The sequence below is a fragment of the Neophocaena asiaeorientalis genome, unplaced genomic scaffold, assembly GCF_003031525.2.
Source record: "Neophocaena asiaeorientalis asiaeorientalis breed wild unplaced genomic scaffold, Neophocaena_asiaeorientalis_V1.1 scaffold268, whole genome shotgun sequence".
In the NCBI taxonomy this organism is placed as follows: domain Eukaryota; kingdom Metazoa; phylum Chordata; class Mammalia; order Artiodactyla; family Phocoenidae; genus Neophocaena; species Neophocaena asiaeorientalis.
The window spans coordinates 10,444,352-10,468,168 of record NW_020173979.1 but is presented as its reverse complement, the minus strand read 5'-3'; positions in this window follow the sequence as shown (position 1 = coordinate 10,468,168).

Below are 23,817 nucleotides of genomic sequence, written 5' to 3'. Positions count from 1 at the left end.
GTAATTTTCTGCTATAGGACTGATAAGAGTAGGACATGCTGAATTCCCAATTTTTAGGAAGTTGCTGAGAAAATCCAAGAGGAGTAAAAAAGCTCCAATGTATCTATGTTTAAAGTAAGCAGAGATTTGAATACCTGTCCTCAGGAATAATAGGCTAAATCCTGGATGGGAAACATTCACCAAGGGATAATAACAGCAACAGGTAAAAAAACTAAACAAAACAAACAAACAAACAAAAATCCCATCAAACAGTAACATACTGCCCAAAGGAAAAGAAAAGCTTTACTGGGCAACAGGACATTAACTGAAAAATGCTCCTCTACCCTGCCCCCTGAAAGTTGGTTAATATTTTACTTTAATTTCAAAATAAGAACATATACCATATCTTCTGCCTCCTACAAAAAATAAACCTAGTAATAAAATCTAATTTCAACAGCCAATGACTATCATACTTTCCACTTTGTAATTCCATTACATTTTTTTACTATCTGCTCTCTTTAAGTTGGCATGTTGATTTAAAATTCAATGAAAATCTCATTTAAAAATATATTTGGAGGCAATCCAGAGAGGGGGAAGGAGAGAATGACCTGTGGGTGGTCTAGAATACACTGGATATGATGCTGATGTGGACTTAATCTTTCTGAACACAGCTGCCCCTGATCTGTAGTTTATGTACCCCATTATTCCTGGGACTTGGATGACACATCTGTCCCCTAAAAGAGAAGGGAAAATCTTAAGATCACAGGGTCTACATGACCATCTCCTTCAGTGACCAGCAATAAAGTCCCAACACTGGACATAGTGATTGGTCCCCACCCTGGGATGATCCTAGTCAAGGTTCCAAGCTGAAATCCTGCTCCCTTACAGTGCCTGCATTGAAAATACAGTGTACGTCTAAAAAGGTTGATTGGTTGGATCAGCCTCATTACATAGCATGCGATATGTGTACACATGATAAAAAAAGATGAAAGAACTCCAATCTAAGTTGGAAATAAATACACAGAGGGACACATTTCACTTAATTCATACTGTCTCTGTGGGAAAGTAAAAGGTAACTATTTCTCTTTTTCACTTTCATAAAGTATATTGTAGCACTGCTATTAACTTAATGCAACACACACACACACCTGGAAGATTTTAATCCAAAACTAAATCCTTTAAGGAGATGAAGAGATTGTATTGAAGTATGGAGAAAAAAAATTTAAGTTTGTTCAAAAGAAATTATAGAACAATCACAAACTATTATAAATTAGCTCTCTTTTAAAGGACATGAGGCATAAGAAGTTGTAGGTGGTCTAATGCATTTCCTCATGATTGAATTTATACTCTTAAAGACTGGGTAATTTATACTCAGGGAGTGTGCTTGATCTTTTATTCAAAAGAGATTGGAATGTTTTTCCCATCATAGAAATGGAGAAAATGAGTCAGAAAACATGGTGTTCCCAAGACCATTATCTATCAGGGAGGAATTCATTAAAGTTCTTAACCCAACTATGGTGCAAGGTATAAATGGGAAGGTTTTAGGAATTTTTAACACAGATTTTGGTGTAAGAAATTGATGTATTTTTTTCAGAATAACTAAGTTATCTGGCCAAGACAAGACCCAAATTCATTCTGGAGATGCTGAAAACTAACTTAAAACATTTTTTTAATGTCAAACGCATCTTAGTGTTTAGCATAGTTAGTTCAACAAATCTCTAAATTCACCAAGAATTGGAACCTTATACGATTATAGGCATTTCACTGAAATGCTACCACATAATGCTGATTTCCATTTAGCACACAAATTTTGGAACAGTGGAAGTAAGCCATGTGGCAAACAACTGCTTGAGAAGGTCACCATCTTTTAAGTTACTTTAGGGTCCCTATGGTAGAGATCTGTGTGAAAATAGTTCCACAAAATTATCTTGTTTTACTTATACGACTCATTGTGATGCATCATGTTTCTTTTTTAACAGGTTTATCAAAATGCTCAGAGATATTCTTGATAAGTTATAGTCTCAGCTTTCCTTCTTTTGTATGCTTTCCCTCCCCTTCCCCACTACAACTTAAATATTTTCCATTTTCCCTGTTTTCATGGTATGCTTAGTTCTTACTTAATATTTTAATATAAAGTACCTCGTACCCTCTTGGAACAAATACAAAGTAGTCTATTGCTATTGATAAAGTCATCGATTATCTCTTAGTTGTCATATTATGGCCTCATTTCATACCTTGTTGTTTCTGAAGCATTTCTCTCTTATTCTGTAGCTCTCCTCTCTTAGTTTTACTCTTAACTCTCTAGTTGTTCATCTCCAGTCTCCTTAAACAACCTATTTTTTCTACTACTTTACTGATATTTCCCAGTGTTCCGACTTTAGCCTTCTTTTCTTCTTACTCTGTAGGCTGTAGGTAATGTCATAACATCCTACCCATGCTGTTGGTAACTATTCTCCCATTTTATAAATGAAGAAAGAGATACAAAGAGAAATTTTAAAAATTCCCCAGGGAAACATATTCAATAACAATCAGAGCTTATATTTTAACAATATTTACATTCCTTCTGCCATACCACATATGTCCCCAGGATAGGCTGGGTAACAAAACCCACAATATATCTGTGACTTTGACAATGTTTGTTTTTTGTTTTTGTTGTACGTTACTACCTTTAGTGAAGACCTCTACTTTACATTGCTGCTTTCTGGGACCCCAATTGACAGAGGCTTTACCATCTGGAAGGTTGTTGGTTTTAGTGGTAGCGAAAGGAAAATTGAGGAGTTGAGCACCGGTAATTAAAAATTGAGATGGAGTTGTGAAACACACCTCACGTTTGTTCACATATCCTTGGCTGAAACAACTCATATGGCCGTGATTCCAGAGGATGAAAGTTTCAGAGAGCCAGGTAATTATGAGTAGAAGTAATGTCTACCACAGTTTCCCTATAAGGTAGAACACTCATCATATATTTGATAACTACAGTGGGATGTTTTTGGCTACATTCCAATTACTTCTTTCTCAATAGCACCACAGTTATTAGTGGGGTAAGATTTCCTCTCCCATATTTCGTGTGGTCTTACAGGATAGATACAAAAGTAAACAGACCCTCCCGGTTACCCTAGTATAAGAGGCAGCCAGACGCAGAACCTAAGCTAAGTTATTCAGGTTATCTGCCACAGAACTTGAGGCCTGTGGATTGATACAAAAACAGGAGGAAGGATGAAAATATTCATTCTGACAGAGCAAACTGACCCAACCATTGTTGCTAGAATGATCATTGGCCTGGTTCACTTTCTAGAGCCCTCTAGAAATCTGTTTCCTAATTCTAAGCAAGTCCCACCTGTTTATTCTGTGAACTCCCACATAGCCATTTCAGTATGTTTCTTTGCATAAGGTAGTTATATTCTGTTGCTTAAAACAAAGGAACCCAAACCTACACACTACTTATTAATATTCTGAAGGTACGCAGGGATGTAATTAGGATATCCAAATGTGAAGTTGTAGGATGTATGTGTCTTTATATAAAATTTATAGAATAAGATTCAGAAATAAACTAACAACAGTGTTGACATTAATTTACATAACTTTTTAAATAATGCAGTGAAAGGTTTCAAGAAACCATAAGAAAGCCAATAAGAGCCTCCTAAAGCAGTATGATGATGCCTTTGCTATGGGATGCTTCAACTCAGATTGCTTATTAGCACCTAGGTTAGAATTGGCTTGGTGATAATAAGATAAGCACTTCACTAATACGATTCTGAATGAGCAATTTTCATATTAATGGCTTTTCCACTGTATTAATGAAAACACAGTTTGCCACCATAATGGGGACATCACTTAAATTAGATCAAAATTGCTAACATGAACAGTGATGTTAATAAAGCAAAGCTGTTGTATGTGCTAATGGTTCTTCTATTGTATTAACAATGTTCTTATATCCCAAAATTGGTATTACATTTGAAAAAACTGTGTCATTTTATTGACTCCTTGATAATGTCACTTACTGTATGTGCAAGCCACTGCCATCGCATTAACTTTGCATAGATCTGCCAGCAACTGAGCAGGAAGTCACAGAGAATGGAAGATTCTACACACTGGAACTAAAAAGCAGTATTCTATCGGCGAAGCTTCCTTAATCTGGAACTAGGTTAAGGAAGAGAAAACACTATAAGAAAATGAAAAATTTAAACATGAGTCATTTATATAATGACATTTATTTCTGTTTTAGTTTACTAAGGCTGCTGTAACAAAGTGCCACAGACTGGGTGGCTAAACAACAGAAATTTATTTTCTCACAGGCCTGGAAGCTAGAAGTTTGAGATCAAAGTGTCAGCAGAGTTGGTTCTTTCTGACAGCCATAAGGGAAGGATCTGTTCCAAGACTCTCTCCTTGGCTTAGAGATGGCCATCTTCTCCCTGTGTCTTCACTTACTCTTCCCTGTATGCATCTATGTGTCCAAATCTCCTCTTCTTTTAATGTCATTAGACATATTGGATTAAGGCCTACCCTAATGACCTTATTTTAACCTAATTACCTCTGTAAATATACTATGTCCAAATATGGTCATATTCTGAGGTATTAGGATTTACAATTTCAACATAGGAATTTTGTGAAGAGGGACACAATTCAGTATATAACTTCCCTAAGTTTTAATTTTCCAGGCATGTACAAAAATGTATGTATGAAACATTTAAGTTTAGCACAGAAAATATTACCAGGTTACTTATAATTATTTAAGGTGTTCTGATTTATACTGCATATAAACATCCCCCAAACTGAGCTTGAACATGAAATCAGGTAACTGTGGTGAAGTATTTAGCTCACTACTCACATAGCAAAAGAAAACTGAAGGTTACTATCAATAGTAGTAATAACAGCTGTACTATGTGTGTGTACAGGAAAGGAAACCCAAAAAGAGGAAACATTTAAATGATAGGTGGTATCATCTCATTTAGTTTTATAGATATTTCTGTTCCCTGGAATGTAAATTCTTACTGGGTTAAATTCAACAACAACAAAACAAATAAACAAAAAGCCCCAAACAAAAAAACTCCTAATATTATTAAGAATAACATTCATTCAATTAGACAAATATTTAATGGGCACTTAGTATGTGCCTGACACTGTTCTCAATAATGGGCAAAAGGAGTCAGTAAAAGTCCACACAGTAAGATCTTTTAAATACTTTAAATATATGCTGGTATTTCTTCATATTGTTAGGATTAAAAAGAATCACCACAGAACTATTTAATTTTAAATATGTTGCCAGCCTTGGTTTGAAACTAAGACTCAGTTTGAAAGTAATTCATAAGACTTAATTGCTATTTAGCGAAAGAGAACACATCTTACATATTCTGACTTATTCTATTCCATTCTATTCTAATAAACTTTGAGCTATCTGAGAAATCTCAATATGCTGATGTTTAATATTTGAAGTCTTGTCAATGAAGGCAAAATAACCTATTTTTTTGCTTCAGAATAAGTGGCTGAATAACTATCTCTTCTGAACACCTCTTTACCTAAAGCTTTGAAAGATGAAATCAATAATTAAGTCTTTAAAACAATTTGTTTTAGCTCTTTCCCTTCCAACATTTTATCTGTCCTGATGAAAGTAAAAAATGAAATGGCTTTTAACATTATTTCTTTCATTTCTAATTCTTTTCTATTTTATACAATCTGGGGATATTACCAAATAATTTAAAATGGCACAAAAACAACACCAGGATGAAGAAAGGAGAACTTAATTTATAAACTGAAAAATCAGAACAATCATAATAATATTATAATATAGATTTTCAGTTGATTTTAAGCTATGTTTTTATGCAAATCAGTAGCCAATATACATCTTTTTAGTAATGTAATTGGTATTTTACAAAATTTTTATCATTAATACCTGTGGAGAATTAGTATAGTGCTTTCCTAGTTCACAGGAAAGATCTTGGTTATTGACTGGACTCAGTAACTTGTATCAACCTATATAAAACACTTGTAATTTGAGAAAACTGGATGCAAGCTGTTTACTTGTGAAATGATATAACGTAACATAATCCTCAAAGCATGTACTTGAATATAGTGCATATGTATTTGCATAGTAATGAATCCACAAAATAAAGTATAAGGAATTAAGTGAAAGCTAAAAATGAAATAAGATATTGCCAAAAAGAAAACCTGTGGTTGCATCACATTAAATTTAAATAGAAACTCTTCCTTTGAAACTCATTCTAAATGCATTTTTGTACTTAAAGAAAAAAGTATTTAGAGAAAATATTTTTTAATCAGGGTGTGACAAAAAGTATTATAATTGCACATGATATTCCTGACTGGAATAAGAATTAATAAATGTCTTAACTAATAATATTTTTCATTAATAAAGTCCTTCCTTTCATAAAGCATTTTCATATGTAAAATGAAACAAAAGAAAAGAAATACATCTACAGAACATTCATTATACTCTAGTATCTGCCTTGGCTTTTTACATGCATTATCTCATTTAATTTTCATATCTCTGTAAGACAAAAACAATCCTCAGTTTCTAGATCAGAAAATCAGGCACAGAGAGATTAAATCACTTTCTCAAAGTCACACAACTAGTAAGTGAAAGTATAGTGGGTTTAATCTTGGCAGCCTCAGTCCAGAGCTGGAGCCCCAAACCATTAAACCATGTTGTCTCTATGCTGTACTCATGTACTACCTCTATTGATCCTCAGGAAAAGCCTGTAACATTGTTATGAGTTGATATTACAGTAAACTCTTGCAGATAATTTTTGAATCTTCTCCATGTCACACAGTAAACAGTAGCGCCCACTTTGGTAAAACCTTGTTGGTCTAGATGCTTGACAAAGTAGCCTATCTAGTCAGCATGATTCTTCCCTTATGCTCAGGGTTCAATGTACAGATATTTCCCTAAAATGTTTCATATACTCCAGGTCCTAAGCTTTGAGATCTGTATTACAGAGTGATCTACACAGAATATCATTTCAAATCTCCAGAATCACTTCAAGGCACCTCAAATTTTACATGGACATATAAACAAAGGGATGCTTTGTACTATCTTATAACACCAAACACTGAATGGGACACTGTAAGATCATTTTCTTTGTACCTATAGAAGTCTTTGTTCCCTACCCCCAGGCCTTTCAGAAATACATGTCAACAAAGCTTGAACAGAACCTGAGAAGTAAAAGTGATGGATCAAAATAGGGGGCACGATCAAGTTGGTGGAGTGGGAGGACACGGAACTCAACTCCCTCCAGGAGCACATCAAAAATACATCTACATGTGGAGCAATTCTCACTGAAAACTAACTGGAGACTGGCAGAAAGAGTCTTCTACAACTAAGGCTGTAAGAAATATCCACATGGAATTGGTGTCAAGGGAAAAGAAGCCATCAAGTCAAGACCTGTGCCCCCGAGATGGAACTCAGGAGGGGGATTACATGGGCAGAGATCCGCCCTGGGGAGTGAGTGGTCTGAGCCACATATTGGGCTCTCCAGTGCTGGAATCTAACACCAGGAAGATAAAGTCCCCTTGGCTGGTTGGAGGGCTGGTGAGACTAATAGGAAGGCTGTGGGAAGCCTGGACTCTGCCCATGAGGAACACAGGCATGCTTCGTTACTCCCGACGCAAGGTACAGAGGGTGAATTGAAACTGCACAGGACATTGGCCAGTTTCCTGCAACTGCCCAGGCACCTCAGCCTGAGCTGAGTGCCCACTTTGGTCCCACTTGCTTCACCACACAGGTCCACACTAGGGCAAGGGCTACAGGGGACAAGGGGAGAGCTCCATTGTGAGGGACAATGCAACTCAGGCCTGAAGTGGCATCTCAGCTGGTGGGAGGGCAGCCATTACTGGTGCTTACTGAGGCAGCTATCAGAAATGGTCCTGGGCCCTGACAGCAGCCAGGGCCACCAAAACCCACACTCAAACCCATGCCAAACACCTGCACCAGCCCCTCTTGCTCCAGCACTGCTCCCCTCTAGGGTGAGGGTGCCAGTGCTAGGAGGGGAGAGACCACACACTTAAAGGGAATGGAGCCAGCCTGGACCCACCCTCAGGGCTTCTGCTCCAGCAACTTACTACCTACCCCTATCCCCAATAGGGTGGTGCTGGCTATTGAGCAGAGGAAAAGCCTTGGCTCATACATGGCTCTAGCTCTAGCCACTCCATCTCCAGCCCTACCTCCTAGCCAGGTGATAGCAACCTAGGGAAAGACATGACTCATGCTCATGTCAGATCCATGTCTCCCACCAAAGCCACTGGGCACATGCAGACTGTATGGGGATATTCCCACATAAGAACAACCCTTCAAGACTGCAGTAGGTGACTTTTTCACCTAATTTGATAGAGACAGAGAAAGTTAAGCAAAATAAGAGAGGGAATTTGTTTCAATTGGAAGAAGAAGAAAAAACTGCTGGAAAAACAACTAATGAAACAGAAATAAATAATTCACCAGAGAAAGAGTTCAAAGCATTGTAAGTAAGAATGCTAACTAAATTAGGGAAAAGAATAAATGAACACAGTGAGAATTTAAACAAAGAACTAGAACTAGAGATAAATATAAAAAGAACCAGTCAGAACTGAAAATACAATAACTGAAATGAAAGACATACTAGAAGGGATTAACATAGATTAGGTGATACAGAAGACCTCATACATGATCTAGAAGATAGAATATTGGACCCAGACAGAGCAGCATAAAGAAAAACAGATTTTAAAAAAAGAGAAGAGTTTAAGGGACCTCTAGGACAACATCAAGCATACTAAAATTCACATTACATGGCTCCCAGAAGGAGAAGAGAGAAAGAGGTCAAAAATGTTTGATGAAATTATGGCTGAAAACCTCCCAAACCTGAGGAAGGAAAACAAGATATCCAGGTACAGGAAGCACAGAGGGTCCCAAACAAGATGAACCCAAACAAACCCACATCAAGACATAATTATAATTAAAATGGCAAGTATTAAAGAGGGAATTCTAAAGGCAGCAAGAGAACCACAAAGAGCCATGTACAAGGGAACCCCATAAAATTATAAACTGATTTTTCTGCAGAAACTTTGCAGGCCAGAAGGGAGTGGCATCATATATTTTAAGTGTTGAAAGGGAAAAAACATACAACCTTGGATACTCTACCCAGCAAGACTATGACTTAGAATACAAGGAGAGATAAAGAACTTTTCAGGAAAGCAAAAATTTAAAATATTCATCAATACTGAATCAACTCTAAAAGAAATGTTAAAGGATTTTCTATAAGTGAAAAAGTCTGTAACAAAAGGTAAGTACCTATAGGAAAGGAATAAATCCCACTAGTAAAGGCAAACATACAGTAAAGGCTAGGACAACCACTTAGATAGGCTAGTATGAAGATTGAAAGACAAAATAAAAAACAACCCATAAAATCAACTATAACTAAAATAATCACTAAAGAGATAAACATGAAATTGTAAAATATGACATCAAAAACACAAAATGTGGGGGAAGGGGTAAACAGATCTTTTAGAACGTGCTTAAACTTAAATGATTATTCAGCTTAAATCAAGTAGCTATAGTCATATGTCAACATATACTAACCCCATGGTAACCACAAATCAAAATGCCACATCACAAAAACTAGAGAGAAAGGAACACAAGCATACCAATAAAGAAAATCATCAAACCAGAAGAAATTAAGAAAATAACAGATAAGAACTACAAAAACAACCAGAAAACAAGTAACAAAATGGCAAAAAGTACATACCTATCAATAATTATTTAAAATGCCAATGGACTAAATGCTCCAATCAAAAGACATAGCGTGGCTGATTGGATTAAAAAAAAAAGACCCATTTAAATGGTGCTTATAAGAGACTCACTTTAGAGCTAAAGACACAGACTGAAAATGAGGAGATGGAAAAAGATATTTCATGCAAATGGAAACAACAGGAAGTCAGGGGTAGCAATACTCAAATCAGACAAAATAGACTTTAAAACAAAGTCTGTGACAAAGAAGGGCATTACATAATGGCATAGGGATCAATACAAGAAGAGGATATTATACTTATTAACATATATGCACCCAATACAGGAGCACCTAAATATATAAAGTAAATATTAACAGACGTGAAGGGAGAAATTGACAATTATATAATAATAGCATGGGACTTTAACATCCCACATACATCAATGGACAGAGCATCCTGAAAACATCAGTAAGGTGACAGTGGTCTTATATTGACACATTAGACCAGTTGTACTGAATAGATATCTATAGGACATTCCACCCCAAACCACCAGAATACATATTCTTTGCAAGTGCATGTGGAAAGTTCTCCAGGATAGATCACATGCTAGGCCACAAAACAACTCTCATCAATTTTAAGAGGACAGAAATGATATCAAGCATTTTTTTCCCCAAACTACAACAGTATGAAACTAGAAATCAATTACAAGAAGAAAAATGGGAAAACACAAACCCGTGGAAAGCTGTGTTTCCATTTTCATTTGTCTCGAGGTATTTTCTGATTTGCTCTTTGATGTCTTCGTTGACCCACTGGTTATTTTAGTGGTATACTGATAAACCTATAGCCAGGTTCATCAAGAAAAAAAGAGAGGACCCAAATAAGCAAAATAAGAAATGAAAGAGGAGAAATAGCAACCATTATCACAGAAATACAAAAAAAAAAAAAGAAAATACTGCAAGAAGTTATATACCAACAAAGTGAACAACCTAGAAAAAAAAGACAAATTTCTAGAAACATACAAACTTCTAGGAATGAATCAGGAAGAAATAGCATCCTGAAGAGACCAATCACTAGTAGTGAAATTGAATCTGAAAAAAAAAAAACCTACCAGCAAACAAAAGTCTAGGACCAGACAGCTCTACAGGGGAATTCTATCAAACATATAAACAAGAGCTAAAAAAAAAAACAACATAAAAAACCTATACTTCTCTAACTATTCCAAAAACTGAAGAGGAGGGAACACTCCCAAACTCATTCTGCAAGGCCATCACTACCCTCATACCGAAACCAGACAAAGACACTACAAAAAAAGAAAATTACAGGCCAATGTCACTGATTAATATAGAAGTAAAAATCCTCAACAAGGTATTAGCAAACCAAATTCAGCAGTGTATAAAAAGGATCATACACCATGATCAAGTGGGATTTGTTCCACAGATGCAAGGATGTTCAATACACACAAATCAATCAGTGTAATATACCACATTAATAAAAAGGATAAATATCACAAGATCATCTTAAAAGATGCAGAAAAAGCATTTGACAAATTCAACATCCATTATGATAAAAACTTTCATCAAAGTGGGTACAGAGGGAACATGTGAATATAATAAAGGCCATTTATGACAAACCACAGCTAACATCATACTCAGTGGTGAAAAGCTGAAAGCTTTTCCTTTAAAATCAGGAACAAGACAGGATGCCCACTAATACCACTTCTATTTAACACAGTATTGCAAGTCGTAGCCACAGCAGTCATGCAAAAGAAGAGTTAAATAAAAGACATTCATATTGCAAGAAAAGAAGTAAAACTGTTAACTATTTACAGATGATTTGATACTACATATAGAAAACCCTAAAGTCTCCATCAAAAAGCTATTAGAACTAATAAATGAATTCAGTAAAGTGGCAGGATACAAGATTAATATAAAGAAATCTATTGCTTTCTACAGACTAACGATAAACTACCAGAAAGAGAAAGAGAGAAAGCAATCCTGTTTAATACTGCATCGAAAAGAATAAAATACCTAGGAATAAACCAAGGAGGTGAAATCTATAAAATATTGATAAAGGGAATTTGACATGATACAAAGATATGGAAAGATATCCCATGCTCTTGGATTTAAAGAATTAATATTGTTAAAATGTCCATATACCCAAAGCAATCTACAGATTTAATGCACTCCCTATCAAAGTACTCATGATATTTTTCACATAATTAGAACGAATCATCCTAAAATTTATTTAGACCCACAAAAGACTCTGAATTGCCAAAGAAATCTAAAAAAAAAGAGCAAAGCTGGAGGTATCATGGTCCCTGACTTCACACTATACTACAAACCTACAGTAATCAAAACAGCATGGTACTGGTACCAAAAAAAAGGTACATAGGTCAATGGAACAGAATAGGGAACCCAGGAAAAACTCCACATACTCACAGTTAATTAATCTATGACAAAGGAGGCAAGAATAGAAAATGGAGAAAGACAGTCTCTTCCATAAGTGGTGCTGGGAAAACTGGATAGCTACATGTAAAGAATGAAATTAGAACATTTACTCACATCATGTGTAAAAACAAAACTCAAAATGGATTAAAGACCTAAATGTAAGACCTGAAACCATAAAATTCCTAGGAGAGAACATAGGTTGACCACTTTTTTTTGTTTTTTTTGTTTTTTTTGCAGTACACAGGCCTCTCACTGTTGTGGCCTCTCCCGTTGCGGAACACAGGCTCCGGACGCGCAGGCTCAGCAGCCGTGGCTCACGGGCCCAGCCACTCTGCAGCATGTGGGATCTTCCTGGACCGGGGCACGAACCCATATCCCTTGCATCGGCAGGCGGACTCTCAACCACTGCGCCACCAGGGAAGCCCAGGTAGACCACTTTTTGACATAAATCATAGCAATATTTTTTAGCAACATTAATAAGCCATAAAAAAGAATGAAAGTCTGCTATTTTGCAACAACATGGATGGACCTAGAGGATATTATGCTTAGTGAAATAAGCCGGAGAAAGACAAATATCGTATGTTATCACTTCCATGTGGAATCTAAAAGATATAACAAAGATAGAACATAACAAAACAGAAGGAGACTCGTAGAGAACTAGTGGTTACCAGTGAGAGAGGGAAGGGGAGAGGGGCAAGACAGGGGTATGGGATTAAGAGATACAAACTACTGTGTATAAAACAAATAAGAAAGAAAGGCATACTGTACAGCACAGGAAAATATAGTCATTATTTTATAATAATTTTAAATAGGGTATAGTCTAAAAATATTGAACCACTATGTTGTACACCTGAAACTAATGTCATACTGTAAATTTAAGTAAATTATACTTCAGTAAAAAAATTTTAATAATATTAGTGCTGGCCATTTTGGCAACCTCTATCTCAGTTAAATGTCATCCATCTATTTGTGCGTTCAACAAGTATCTATTGACTTACTATGTGAAGGCATTTTTCTAGGCTCTAGCTTTATAGCAGCGAAAAAGTAATCAGAAATATCTATTTGCATAGAACTTACATTTCAGTGAGGGTGGAGAGTTGATAAACACAGTATACAAGTACAAAATATAGAGTGTCAGACGGTAGTCAGTGCTAAGGAGAGAAATAAAGCAAGGCAATGGGATAAAGATGTCAGGGACATTGCACTGCAATGTTAAATAATATGATGAGTTCATTTTCTACTGCTGTATAAAAACTTACTACAAATTTATTGACTTAAAGAAACCCCTATTTATTATCTCAGAGTTTCTGTGTGTAAGGAGCCCAGGCATGGCTTAGCAGGGTCCTCTGCTAAGGATCTCACAAGGCTGAAACCAAGTTGTTAGCTGGGCCTCAGTCTCATCTGAAAGCTTAACTAGGTAACAATGTAAAATTTATTTCCTTGAAGCTGTAGAATTCATTGTAATTTGCTCCTTCAAAGCCAGCAAATGGAAACAGACAAGAGTCTCTGTTGCTTAGAGTCTCTAACTGTGGACAAGGCCTAGGCCTTTTTAAAAATGTCACCTGTTTAGTTCAGGTTCAGCCATGATTATCCATTTTGGCTACCGTGGAATCAGCTGATTAGGGAAATTACATCAGCATAATCCCTCTTTTTTTTTTTTTCTACAATATAGCATGACATAATAACAGGAAGACTATCCCATCACCTATGCCATATTCTGTAGGTTAGAAGCAGATCACAGGTCCATCCACACTCAAGGCAAGTGGTTGTACAGGGACATGATCACCCTTGATGTGCCACCACTGGTGGTCAGCGAAGGTCTCTAAGAAGATAATGTTTGAGCTAATACTTGGAAAAGAGGGATAGAGACATGTGGATATCTGAAGGAGGGAGATTATAGACATCAGGAACAGTATAAAGTTCTTGAGGCTGGAGCTTCCCCATGCAGTTAAAACAGCAAGAGGACAAGGTGGCTAGCTCAGAGTGAGTGAAAGGATACATAGGAGGGATTGATTTAAAGTGATAATAGAGGGAAGATCAGGCAGGGCTTTTGTAAGGATTTTGGCTTTTGCTCTATGGGAGAAAGGAATCCATCAAAGCTTCTTAGTTCAGGGGTGACAAGATCTATCTTACCATTACGTGTACCCCAAAGTTCATAGCAGCATTATTTACAATTGCCAAGATATGGAAGCAACCTAAGTGTCTACCAACAAACATAAAGAAGTGGTATATATATAGAGTGGAATACCACTCGGCCATAAAAAGGAATTAAATTTTGCCATTTGCAATGACATGGAGGAACTTGGAGGGTATTATGCTAAGTGAAATAAGTCAGGCAGAGAAAGACAAATAGTGTATGATATCACATATATGTGGGATCTAAAAAATACGACAAACTAATGAATATAATGAAAAAATAAAGACTCACAGATATAGAGAACAAACTAGTGATTTACCAGTGAAGAGAGAGAGCAGGGGAAGGGCAATATAGGGATAGGGGATAAAGCAGTACAAACTATTAAGTATCAAATAAGCTACACAGTTATATTATACAACACAGTGAATATATAACGAATATTTTATAATAAATATAAATGGATTATAATCTTTAAAAATTGTTACTCACTATATTGTACACCTGTAACTTATTTAAAAAAAAAAAAAGAAATACATCTGAAACTCCATGGCTGGCAGGTGCCTTATATCTTTGAATAAATGTCTGTCTGATGCACCCAGAGTCATATATGTACATTGGAAAGCTCATGTGTGCCAGTTCCCTGCTACTGTCAAGGAGAAAATATTCCAGATATGAATCAAGGGGCTCTGTGCCTTTCCTTCCTGAATTCTCTCCTGCAGAATATGGAGCCTATGTTGGTGGCTACTCAGAGTCCTCTGTTCATTTGCATTTGGAAGGGCCTTAACTGACTACATCTATTTGGTCACCTCTGAGCAAAACTGAACCTAGCTAACCAAGGATCTCCGTGCAGCTTCTGATGTTGTTGCCAAGTCTCACAAGCCTTCAGTTCCCTGGTGTTAATCCTGCATCCTGGATGCCCTTCTCACCAGTCTTCCTCTCATAGGTTTGGGGGCAGTTGCTTGCTGCCTCGTCCCATCTACCAAGCTCTTCCCCACTCCCAGCCCCCCACAGTGATGAGATCCTTACATCCACCGTCAAGCTGTCTCCCACCCACTTCCTTTTTCCTTTGACAGGTGGATGGCACTTCTCCCTCCAGGAGAAAAGGAAAAGAAAGCACAGGTGCACATTCCTGCTTTGTAGAGTGGTGTGTAGGGCAGCCTGGTGCCCTAGTAGGGGCTAGGAATCAGGAAACTATGGGGCTCTAATGGCAGCTCTTTGCCACCTCACCTGGGGGGATCCTGGGCATGTCACATATCTCTCTACCCTCTGTTTCTTCCTGCAGAAAAGGAGGGCAAACCCTCCCTTAAATAAGACAATCCTTTCCAAGGATCCAGCCATGGAGGGCACAAAGCGAACACTCAGCAAATGTGGGTTTCCTTCTGTGGGATATTTTACACACACCATGATCCTAGCGAAGGGCATCACTAAGTGTATTTCACATAGGAGGAAGCTGATCTGGGGGCAGATGACCTGAATTACTCAGAATCATGCAGCAGAAAGGCCAGAATTTAAACTCAGGTCTGCTTGGCTCCAAACCGCACCCTCCCTCTGCTCTGCCCCACCTTCCTCCAAGACCTTCATCCTTCTCATGTTCTCTCTTTCTTCACTGCTTTCTTTCCTTTTTCCTATAATATACTCAGGGCTGTGCCATTATTAGAAATAAAAACCCACAGTCAGGACATTCTGACACATGCTACAACATAAATGAACCTTGAGGACATTATGCTAAGTGAAAGAAGCCAGTCACAAAAGGACCAATACTGTCCCCCTTACATGAGGTTCCTAGAATAGTCAAATTCACAGAAGTTGCATAGAGGGGGAAATGGGGAGTGAGTTTTAATGGATACAGAGTTTCAGTTTGGGAAGATGAAAAGAGCTCTGTAGATGGATGGTGATGAGGGTTGCACAACCATGTGAATGCGCTTACTGACGTTTAACTCTACAGTTCAAAATGATTAAAATGGTAAATTTTATGTTATGCATATTTAATCACAATAAAAAATGAAATAAAAACAAATACACTAAAAAAAAATAACCTATCTTACCATTTTAGGAATATCATTCTGTCTGTCAGTAGACGATAAGTGGTAGGGATAATGAGTGAAAGCAAACAGGTCATGTAAAGGCCATTATAAGACAGGCATACACCACAGTAGTAGTGGTAGAGGTGATGATAACTGTTAATTTCTGATATATTTTGAAGGAGAATACGACAGTATTTATGAAGTGGTTGGATGTAGGAGATGAAAGAAATAAAGGAATTAGAGATGACGACAAGGTTTTTGCATAAACCCTCTGCTGCAACTATTTTGCTTAATTAATTCTGAACATATCATGGTATATGCTATCAACATGACGTCATTTATGATGTTAACTTTGATTACCTGGCCAAGTTAGTGTCAGCCAGGTTTCTCTACTATAAAACTACTTTCTTTCCCTCCTTCCCATACTCTACTCTTTGGAAGCATGTTACTAAGTACAGCTCACAATCAAGGAGTGGAGAATTAAGGTCTGCCTCATTTGGGAATAGAGAAGGGGGAAGGATTTCTTCTCACAAGACATTTATCTGCATCCTCCATTTGTCCATGCAATCCTTGATTTGTATTTGTGTAGATAGTTATTTTATGCTTTGTATACCTCATACACTTCGCAAATGAAGTGAATTTTATGCTTTATGGTCCGGTACTACATTACTGATTTTGTTGCTCAGAATATCCCTGCTTTAGCTATTGAGAGAGATTTCAGGTTTACTCCTGTCTGACCCTAGTCATTTTGGTTTTTGAGCACTTTCTTACTTTTGGGAATTATAAGATACTTCAGGCTTATCCTATATATTCCTTGTCTTAGCTCTAGAATTAGCTATTTCTCCAGGGAATTCTAGGTGTTTTTATTGGAAAGTGGTATTAGAAATGAAGATACCTAGCACTGGCTGCTGGATGTGCTTATTGCAAGACATCACTGTTCTTAACAGGAATATATTTTAAAATGGATCACATGTCCACTTACAGTGGATTAATTAAATATATATGATGAATCCATATACAATGAAATACTATGCAATCATAAAAATAAGAAAGCACTATGTTGATATGAAATAAACTTCAGCATACAGCATAACATAAAAAGAAAAGCAGTGTGCACGTTACTTATGGGCATGTATGCTAATATTTGCATAAGAGTAAAGAATGATTAGGTATGTGTCCATACACATACAATATCTCTAGGAAGGTACACATGAAATTGCTACAAGTAAACTTGGAAACTATGGGGTGACACGAGAGGGAGAATTTTTACTTTATATACACTTTTATACCTTTTGAAATTTTAAAACCTGTTACCCATTCAAAATATCCTGACTGTACCACAAACATGGAACACATATTTTAGATATGGCTATGTACTATCTAACATACCAAGATAATAGGTAAATAAGAAGGGACAAAATCATGGTATACCACACATCTTTCTTGATTATTGTTATTATCTCTCCAACTAGGTTGTACATTTTTTTATGGCATGGGCTTCCTCAATTAGTTTTTTAATGTACATCTCAATTCCCTCCTTCTATATCACATCTTCTGTGAAACAAGCCAAATTAATTATCTCATCTACAGTAGGCAATACATTTTTTTCTTTTATTTAACATTATAAGGAAGTGTGAAGATTCCTTTAGAAAATTATGTCCTTTCATTGGCATAAATTTTAACTGCCCAGAAGGATCTTATCTGGAACAAAAATATCAGAGAAAATTATGAACACACAGATATGAGGGTGCCCGAGGCATGTAAACTAGTGATATGGAGAACCACACTGGATGTAAGAACACAGATCATCCACAAGGGAGCTGTGGCTTGCGGTAATGTAGTTTGGGGTTGGCAGCCAAATATCTCCTAAGAAGGATCTCAGATCCTGGAAAACTTTGTGATGTTTTCATTAAAGAAGAAACTACGCCTCTAAAATGGGTTATAGTGAATGAAAGCCAAGAAAAGAATAATTTTAAAAGCTGAAAGCATCCAAGCCCTCTTCCTAGAAAGCTGCTGCTCAAGTCTTCAGAATCTAGTGTGCTGTCACGTGCCGCAGAGAGTTGCCAATTCCACTTAAAGCTGTCTGTGTGTTTTTTTTTTCCTTGAGCTCTGATCACACCGTACTGTGATTTATCTCTCTATATAACCGTGTCCTTGTCAAACTAAAACTCCTAAATGTCAGGGGCTACACTAGATCTCCTGTTACAGAATTAAGGCTTAGCACATGACTCTCAACATTCTCTAAAAATAAGAGTGAAGAAATTTAAAAAGGAGATAAGATACGCAATTTTGAACACAAACATCAGCTTTGGGAAGAAAAACCTTTGAGAATGTATATTAATGAGTTAAAAAAACATACAAAAGATAAAAGACAAGAGGACAAAGCAGAAGTATTGAAAAACAAGGAAAGTTTAAGAGAAAATGATACAGAAAAGTAAGTGGCAGAGACAAAAAATGAAGGAATTAATTGTGTAGGAAGTGCTAAGATGTTATTACCAATTATTTTGCAATTCCCTTCCTTATTTAAGAATAATCAAGGAGAGAGGGGGAAGATGGTGGAAGAGTAAGACACGGAGATCACCTTCCTCCCCACAGATACATCAGAAATACATCTACGCCTGGAACAACTCCTACAGAACACCTACTGAACGCTGGCAGAAGGCCTCAGACCTCCCAAAAGGCAAGAAACTCCCCCACGTACCTGGGTAGGGCAAAAGAAAACAGAATAAAGACAGACAAAAGAATAGGGACGGGACCTGCATCAGTGGGAGGGAGCCGTGAAGGAGGAAAGGTTTCCACACAGTAGGAAGCCCCTTCGCGGGTAGAGACTGTGGGTGGCGGAGGTGGGGGAGCTTCGGAGCCGCGGAAGAGTCCACAGCCACAGGGGTGCAGAGGGCAAAGTGGTGAGATTCCCGCACAGAGGATCGCTGCCGACCAGCACTCACCAGCCCAACAGGCTTGTCTGCTCACCCGCCGGGGCGGGCGGGGCTGGGAGCTGAGGCTTGGGCCTCCGTCGGATCTCAGGGAGAGGACTGGGGGTCCTCTGAAGGGGTTAGTGCACCACAGCTAGCCGGGAGGGAGTCCGGGAAAAAATTCTGGACCTGCCCAAGAGACAAGACTTTTTCTCCCCTCTTTGTTTGCTGGTGTGCGAGGAGAGGGGATTAAAAGCGCCGATTCAAGGAGCTCCAGAGACGAGCGTGAGCCACGGCTATCAGCGCAGACCCCAGAAACGGGCATGAGACGCTAAGGCTGCTGCTGCAGCCACCAAGAAGCCTGTGTGCGAACACAAGTCACTCTCCACACCTCCCTTCCGGGGAAGCTGTGCAGCCCGCCACTGCCAGGGTCCCATGATCCAGGGACACTCCCCCGGGAGAATACACGGCGCACCTGAGGCTGGTACAACCTCACGCCGGCCTCTGAGGCCGCAGGCTTGCCCCGCATCCGCACCCCTTCCTCCACCCGGCCTGAGTGAGCCAGAGTCCCCTACTCAGCTGCTCCTTTAACCCCGTACTGTCTGAGCAGAGAACAGAAGCCCTCCGGCCACCTACACGCAGAGGTGGGGCCAAATCCAAAGCTGAGCCCCGGGAGCTGTACGAACAAAGAAGAGAAAGGGAAATCTCTCCCAGAAGCCTCAGGAGCAGCGGATTTAATCTCCACAATCAACTTGATGTACCCTGCATCTGTGGAATACCTGAATAGACAACGAATCATCCCCAATTGAGGAGGTGGACTCTGAGAGCAAGATTTATTATTTTTTCCCCTTTTCCTCTTTTTGTGTGTATGTGTATGCTTCTGTGTAAGATTTTGTCTGTATAGCTTTGCTTTCACCATTTGTCCTAGGATTCTATCTGCTCTTTTTTTGTTTTTCACTTTTTTAATAAAATTTTTTCTTAATAATTATTTTTATTTTAATAACTTTATTTTATCTTACTTTATTTTATTTTATCCTCTTTCTTTATTTCTTTCTACTTTTTCTCCCTTTTATTCTGAGCCGTGTGGATGAAAGGCTCTTGGTGCTGCAGCCAGCAGTCAGTGCTGTGCCTCTGAGGGGGGAGAGCTAACTTTAGGAAATTGGTCCACAAGAGACCTCCAGCTCCACATAATATCAAGTGGCGAAAATCAACCAGAGATCTCCATCTCAACACCAGCACCCAGCTTCACTCAACGACCAGCAAGCTACAGTGCTGGACACCCTATGCCAAACAACTAGCAAGACAGGAACACAACCCCACCCATTAGCAGAGAGGCTGCCTAAAATCATAATAAGTCCACAGACACCCCAAAACACACCACCAGACGTTGACCTGCCCACCAGAAAGACAAGATCCAGCCTCATCCACAAGAACACAGGCACTAGTCCCCTCCACCAGGAAGCATACACAAGCCACTGAACCAACTTTAGCCACTGGGGACAGACACCAAAAACAACAGGAACTACAAACCTGCAGCCTGCAAAAAGGAGACCCCGAACAAAGTAAGATAAGCAAAATTAGAGGACAGAAAAACACACTACAGATGAAGGAGCAAGATAAAACCCCACCAGACATAACAAATGAAGAGGAAATAGGCAGTCTACCTGAAAAAGGATTCAGAATAATGATAGTAAAGATGATCCAAAATCTTGGAAATAGAATAGAGAAAATGCAAGAAACATTTAACAAGGACCTAGGAGAACTAAAGATGAAACAAACAACAATGAACAACACAATAAATGAAATTAAAAATACTCTAGAAGGGTTCAATAGCAGAATAACTGATGCAGAAGAACGGATACGTGACCTGGAAGATAAAACAGTGGAAATAACTACTGCAGAGCATAATAAAGAAAAAAGACTGAAAAGAACTGAGGACAGTCTCGGAGACCTCATAACCTGGAAGAAATGGACACATTCTTAGAAATGCACAGCCTTCCAAGACTGAATCAGGAAGAAATAGAAAATATGAATAGACCAATCACAAGCAGTGAAATTGAGATTTTAAAAAATCTTCCAACAAAGAAGTGCCCAGGACCAGATGGCTTCACAGGCGAATTCTATCAAACATTTAGAGAAGAGCTAACACCTATCCTTCTCAAACTCTGCCAAAACATACCAGAGGGAGGAACACTCCCAAACTCATTCTAGAAGGCCATCATCACCCTGATACCAAAACCAGACAAATATGCCACAAAAAATGAAAACTACAGGCCAATATCACTGATGAACATAGATGCAGAAATCCTCAACAAAATACTAGCAAACAGAATCCAACAGCACATTATAAGGATCATACAACATGATCAAGTGGGTTTTATGCCAGGAATGCAAGGATTCTTGAATATATGTAAATCAATCAATGTGATACACCGTATTAACAGATTGAAGGAGAATAATCAAAACTACAATGAGTCATCTCACACCAGTCAGAATGGCCATCATCAAAAAATCTAGAAACAATAAATGCTGGAGAGGGTGTGGAGAAAAGGGAACACTCGTGCACTGCTGGTGGGAATGTGAGTTGGTTCAGCCACTATGGAGAACAGTATGGAGGTTCCTTAAAGAACTATAAATAGAACTACCATATGACCCAGCAATCCCACTACTGGGCATATACCCTGAGAAAACGATAATTCAAAAAGAGTCATGTACCAAAATATTCATTGCAGCTCTATTTACAATAGCCACGAGATGGAAACAACCTAAGTGTCCATCATCGGATGAATGGATAAAGAAGATGTGGCACATATATACAATGGAATATTACTCAGCCGTAAAAACAAATGAAATTGAGTTATTTGTAGTAAGTGGAAGGACCTAGAGTCTGTCATACAGAGTGAAGTAAGTCAGAAAGAGAAAAACAAATACCGTATGCTAACACACACATATATATATATGGAATCTAAAAGAAAAAAAAAATGGTCATGAAGAACCTATGGGCAAGACTAGAATAAAGACGCAGACCTACTAGAGAATGGACTTGAGGATATGGGGAGGGGGAAGGGTAAGCTGGGACAAAGTGAGAGAGTGGCATGGACATATATACACTACCAAACGTAAGGTAGATAGCTAGTGGGAAGCAACTGCATAGCACTGGGAGATCAGCTCAGTGCTTTTTGACCACCTAGAGGGGTGGGATATGGAGGGTGGGAGAGAGGGAGACACAAGAGGGATGAGATATGGGAACCTATGTATATGTATAACTGATTCACTATGTTATAAAGCAGAAATTAACACACCATTGTAAAGCATTTATACTCCAATAAAGGTGTAAAAAAAAGAATAATCAAATAAGTAAGATAATAAATATAAAAACAGTGGCTAACATTTTTAGTGCATTTATTATGTAAGAGCTTTACCTGAAATAACATCATTTGATTCTTACACCAGCCATTTCTGGGAGTAAATATTAATATCTTATTTGAGAAATGAAGGAATATAGTCAAGAGGAAGCAGGGCTAGTCACCCTCCATCCAAATCTTAACACCCTTCTTTCTACACACTTCTGGGATGAAAGAGGATTTGATATTCTAATCCGCAATCAGCATGTACACAGCTTCCCTGTTCTAATTTCAAATCATCATTGCCTTTTTTTTCTACAGTTAATAATAGTTTCTTAGTGTTGAATGTGTATACCTTAGGCAATGAACATACCATTTTAGTTTCAAACTTTGATGCCTAAACATTGCATCTAAATTCCTCCACTGAACCTTCACATTTCCTGAATTGGTTCTAGTGCTGAATTCAGCCTGGTTGCATTAGTATAACCAGAGTCTACTCTGAAGAGTCGCTGATTTAACTGTAGTTGTCATTATATATTACATGACTCTAGATCTGGCCTAACACAATTTCCTTATATTTATATCCCATCACTTGGAATTTAATCCTTTTATCTCCTTAATTGCCTCTCATACCATGTGAACTTACTCCTTCCTCTCCCTTTGCTGATGGCATTCTCTGATCTAGAATGTTATTCTATTCTGTCTCTATTCATAACTTTCCAGGATGAGAGTCTCATCTGTTATGGAATGTGCACTCCCCAAATTTACGTTAAATCCCTACTCTCAAGTCCCTTAGAACATGACCTTATTTGGAAACAGGGTCATTGCAGACATAATTAGTTAAGATGAGGTCACACTACAGTAGAGTGGACCCTTTATCTAATATGTCTGATGTCCTTATTAAAAAAAAAACAAACACACACACACAAGGAGAACATCATGGAAAGAATGGAGTCATGCTGCCACAAGTCAGCGAACTACCAGAAGCTAGGAGAGAGACTGGGAAGAGATCCTTCCCTAGTACCTCCAGAGTGAGCATGGCCTCGCCAACACCTTGATTTCAGATTTCTGGCCTCCATAACTGTGGGACAATAAATTTCTGTTCTAAACCAGCTATTCGTGGTCCTTTGTTTCAACAGCCCTAGAAAGCTAATACACCATCCACAAAGCCATATTTTGGGCTCTCTCCTTCCTCATTAATCTCATATGCTGCCCAATAGTAATATTACTTAAACAGCAAAACCAAACCAACAATGTCATGAG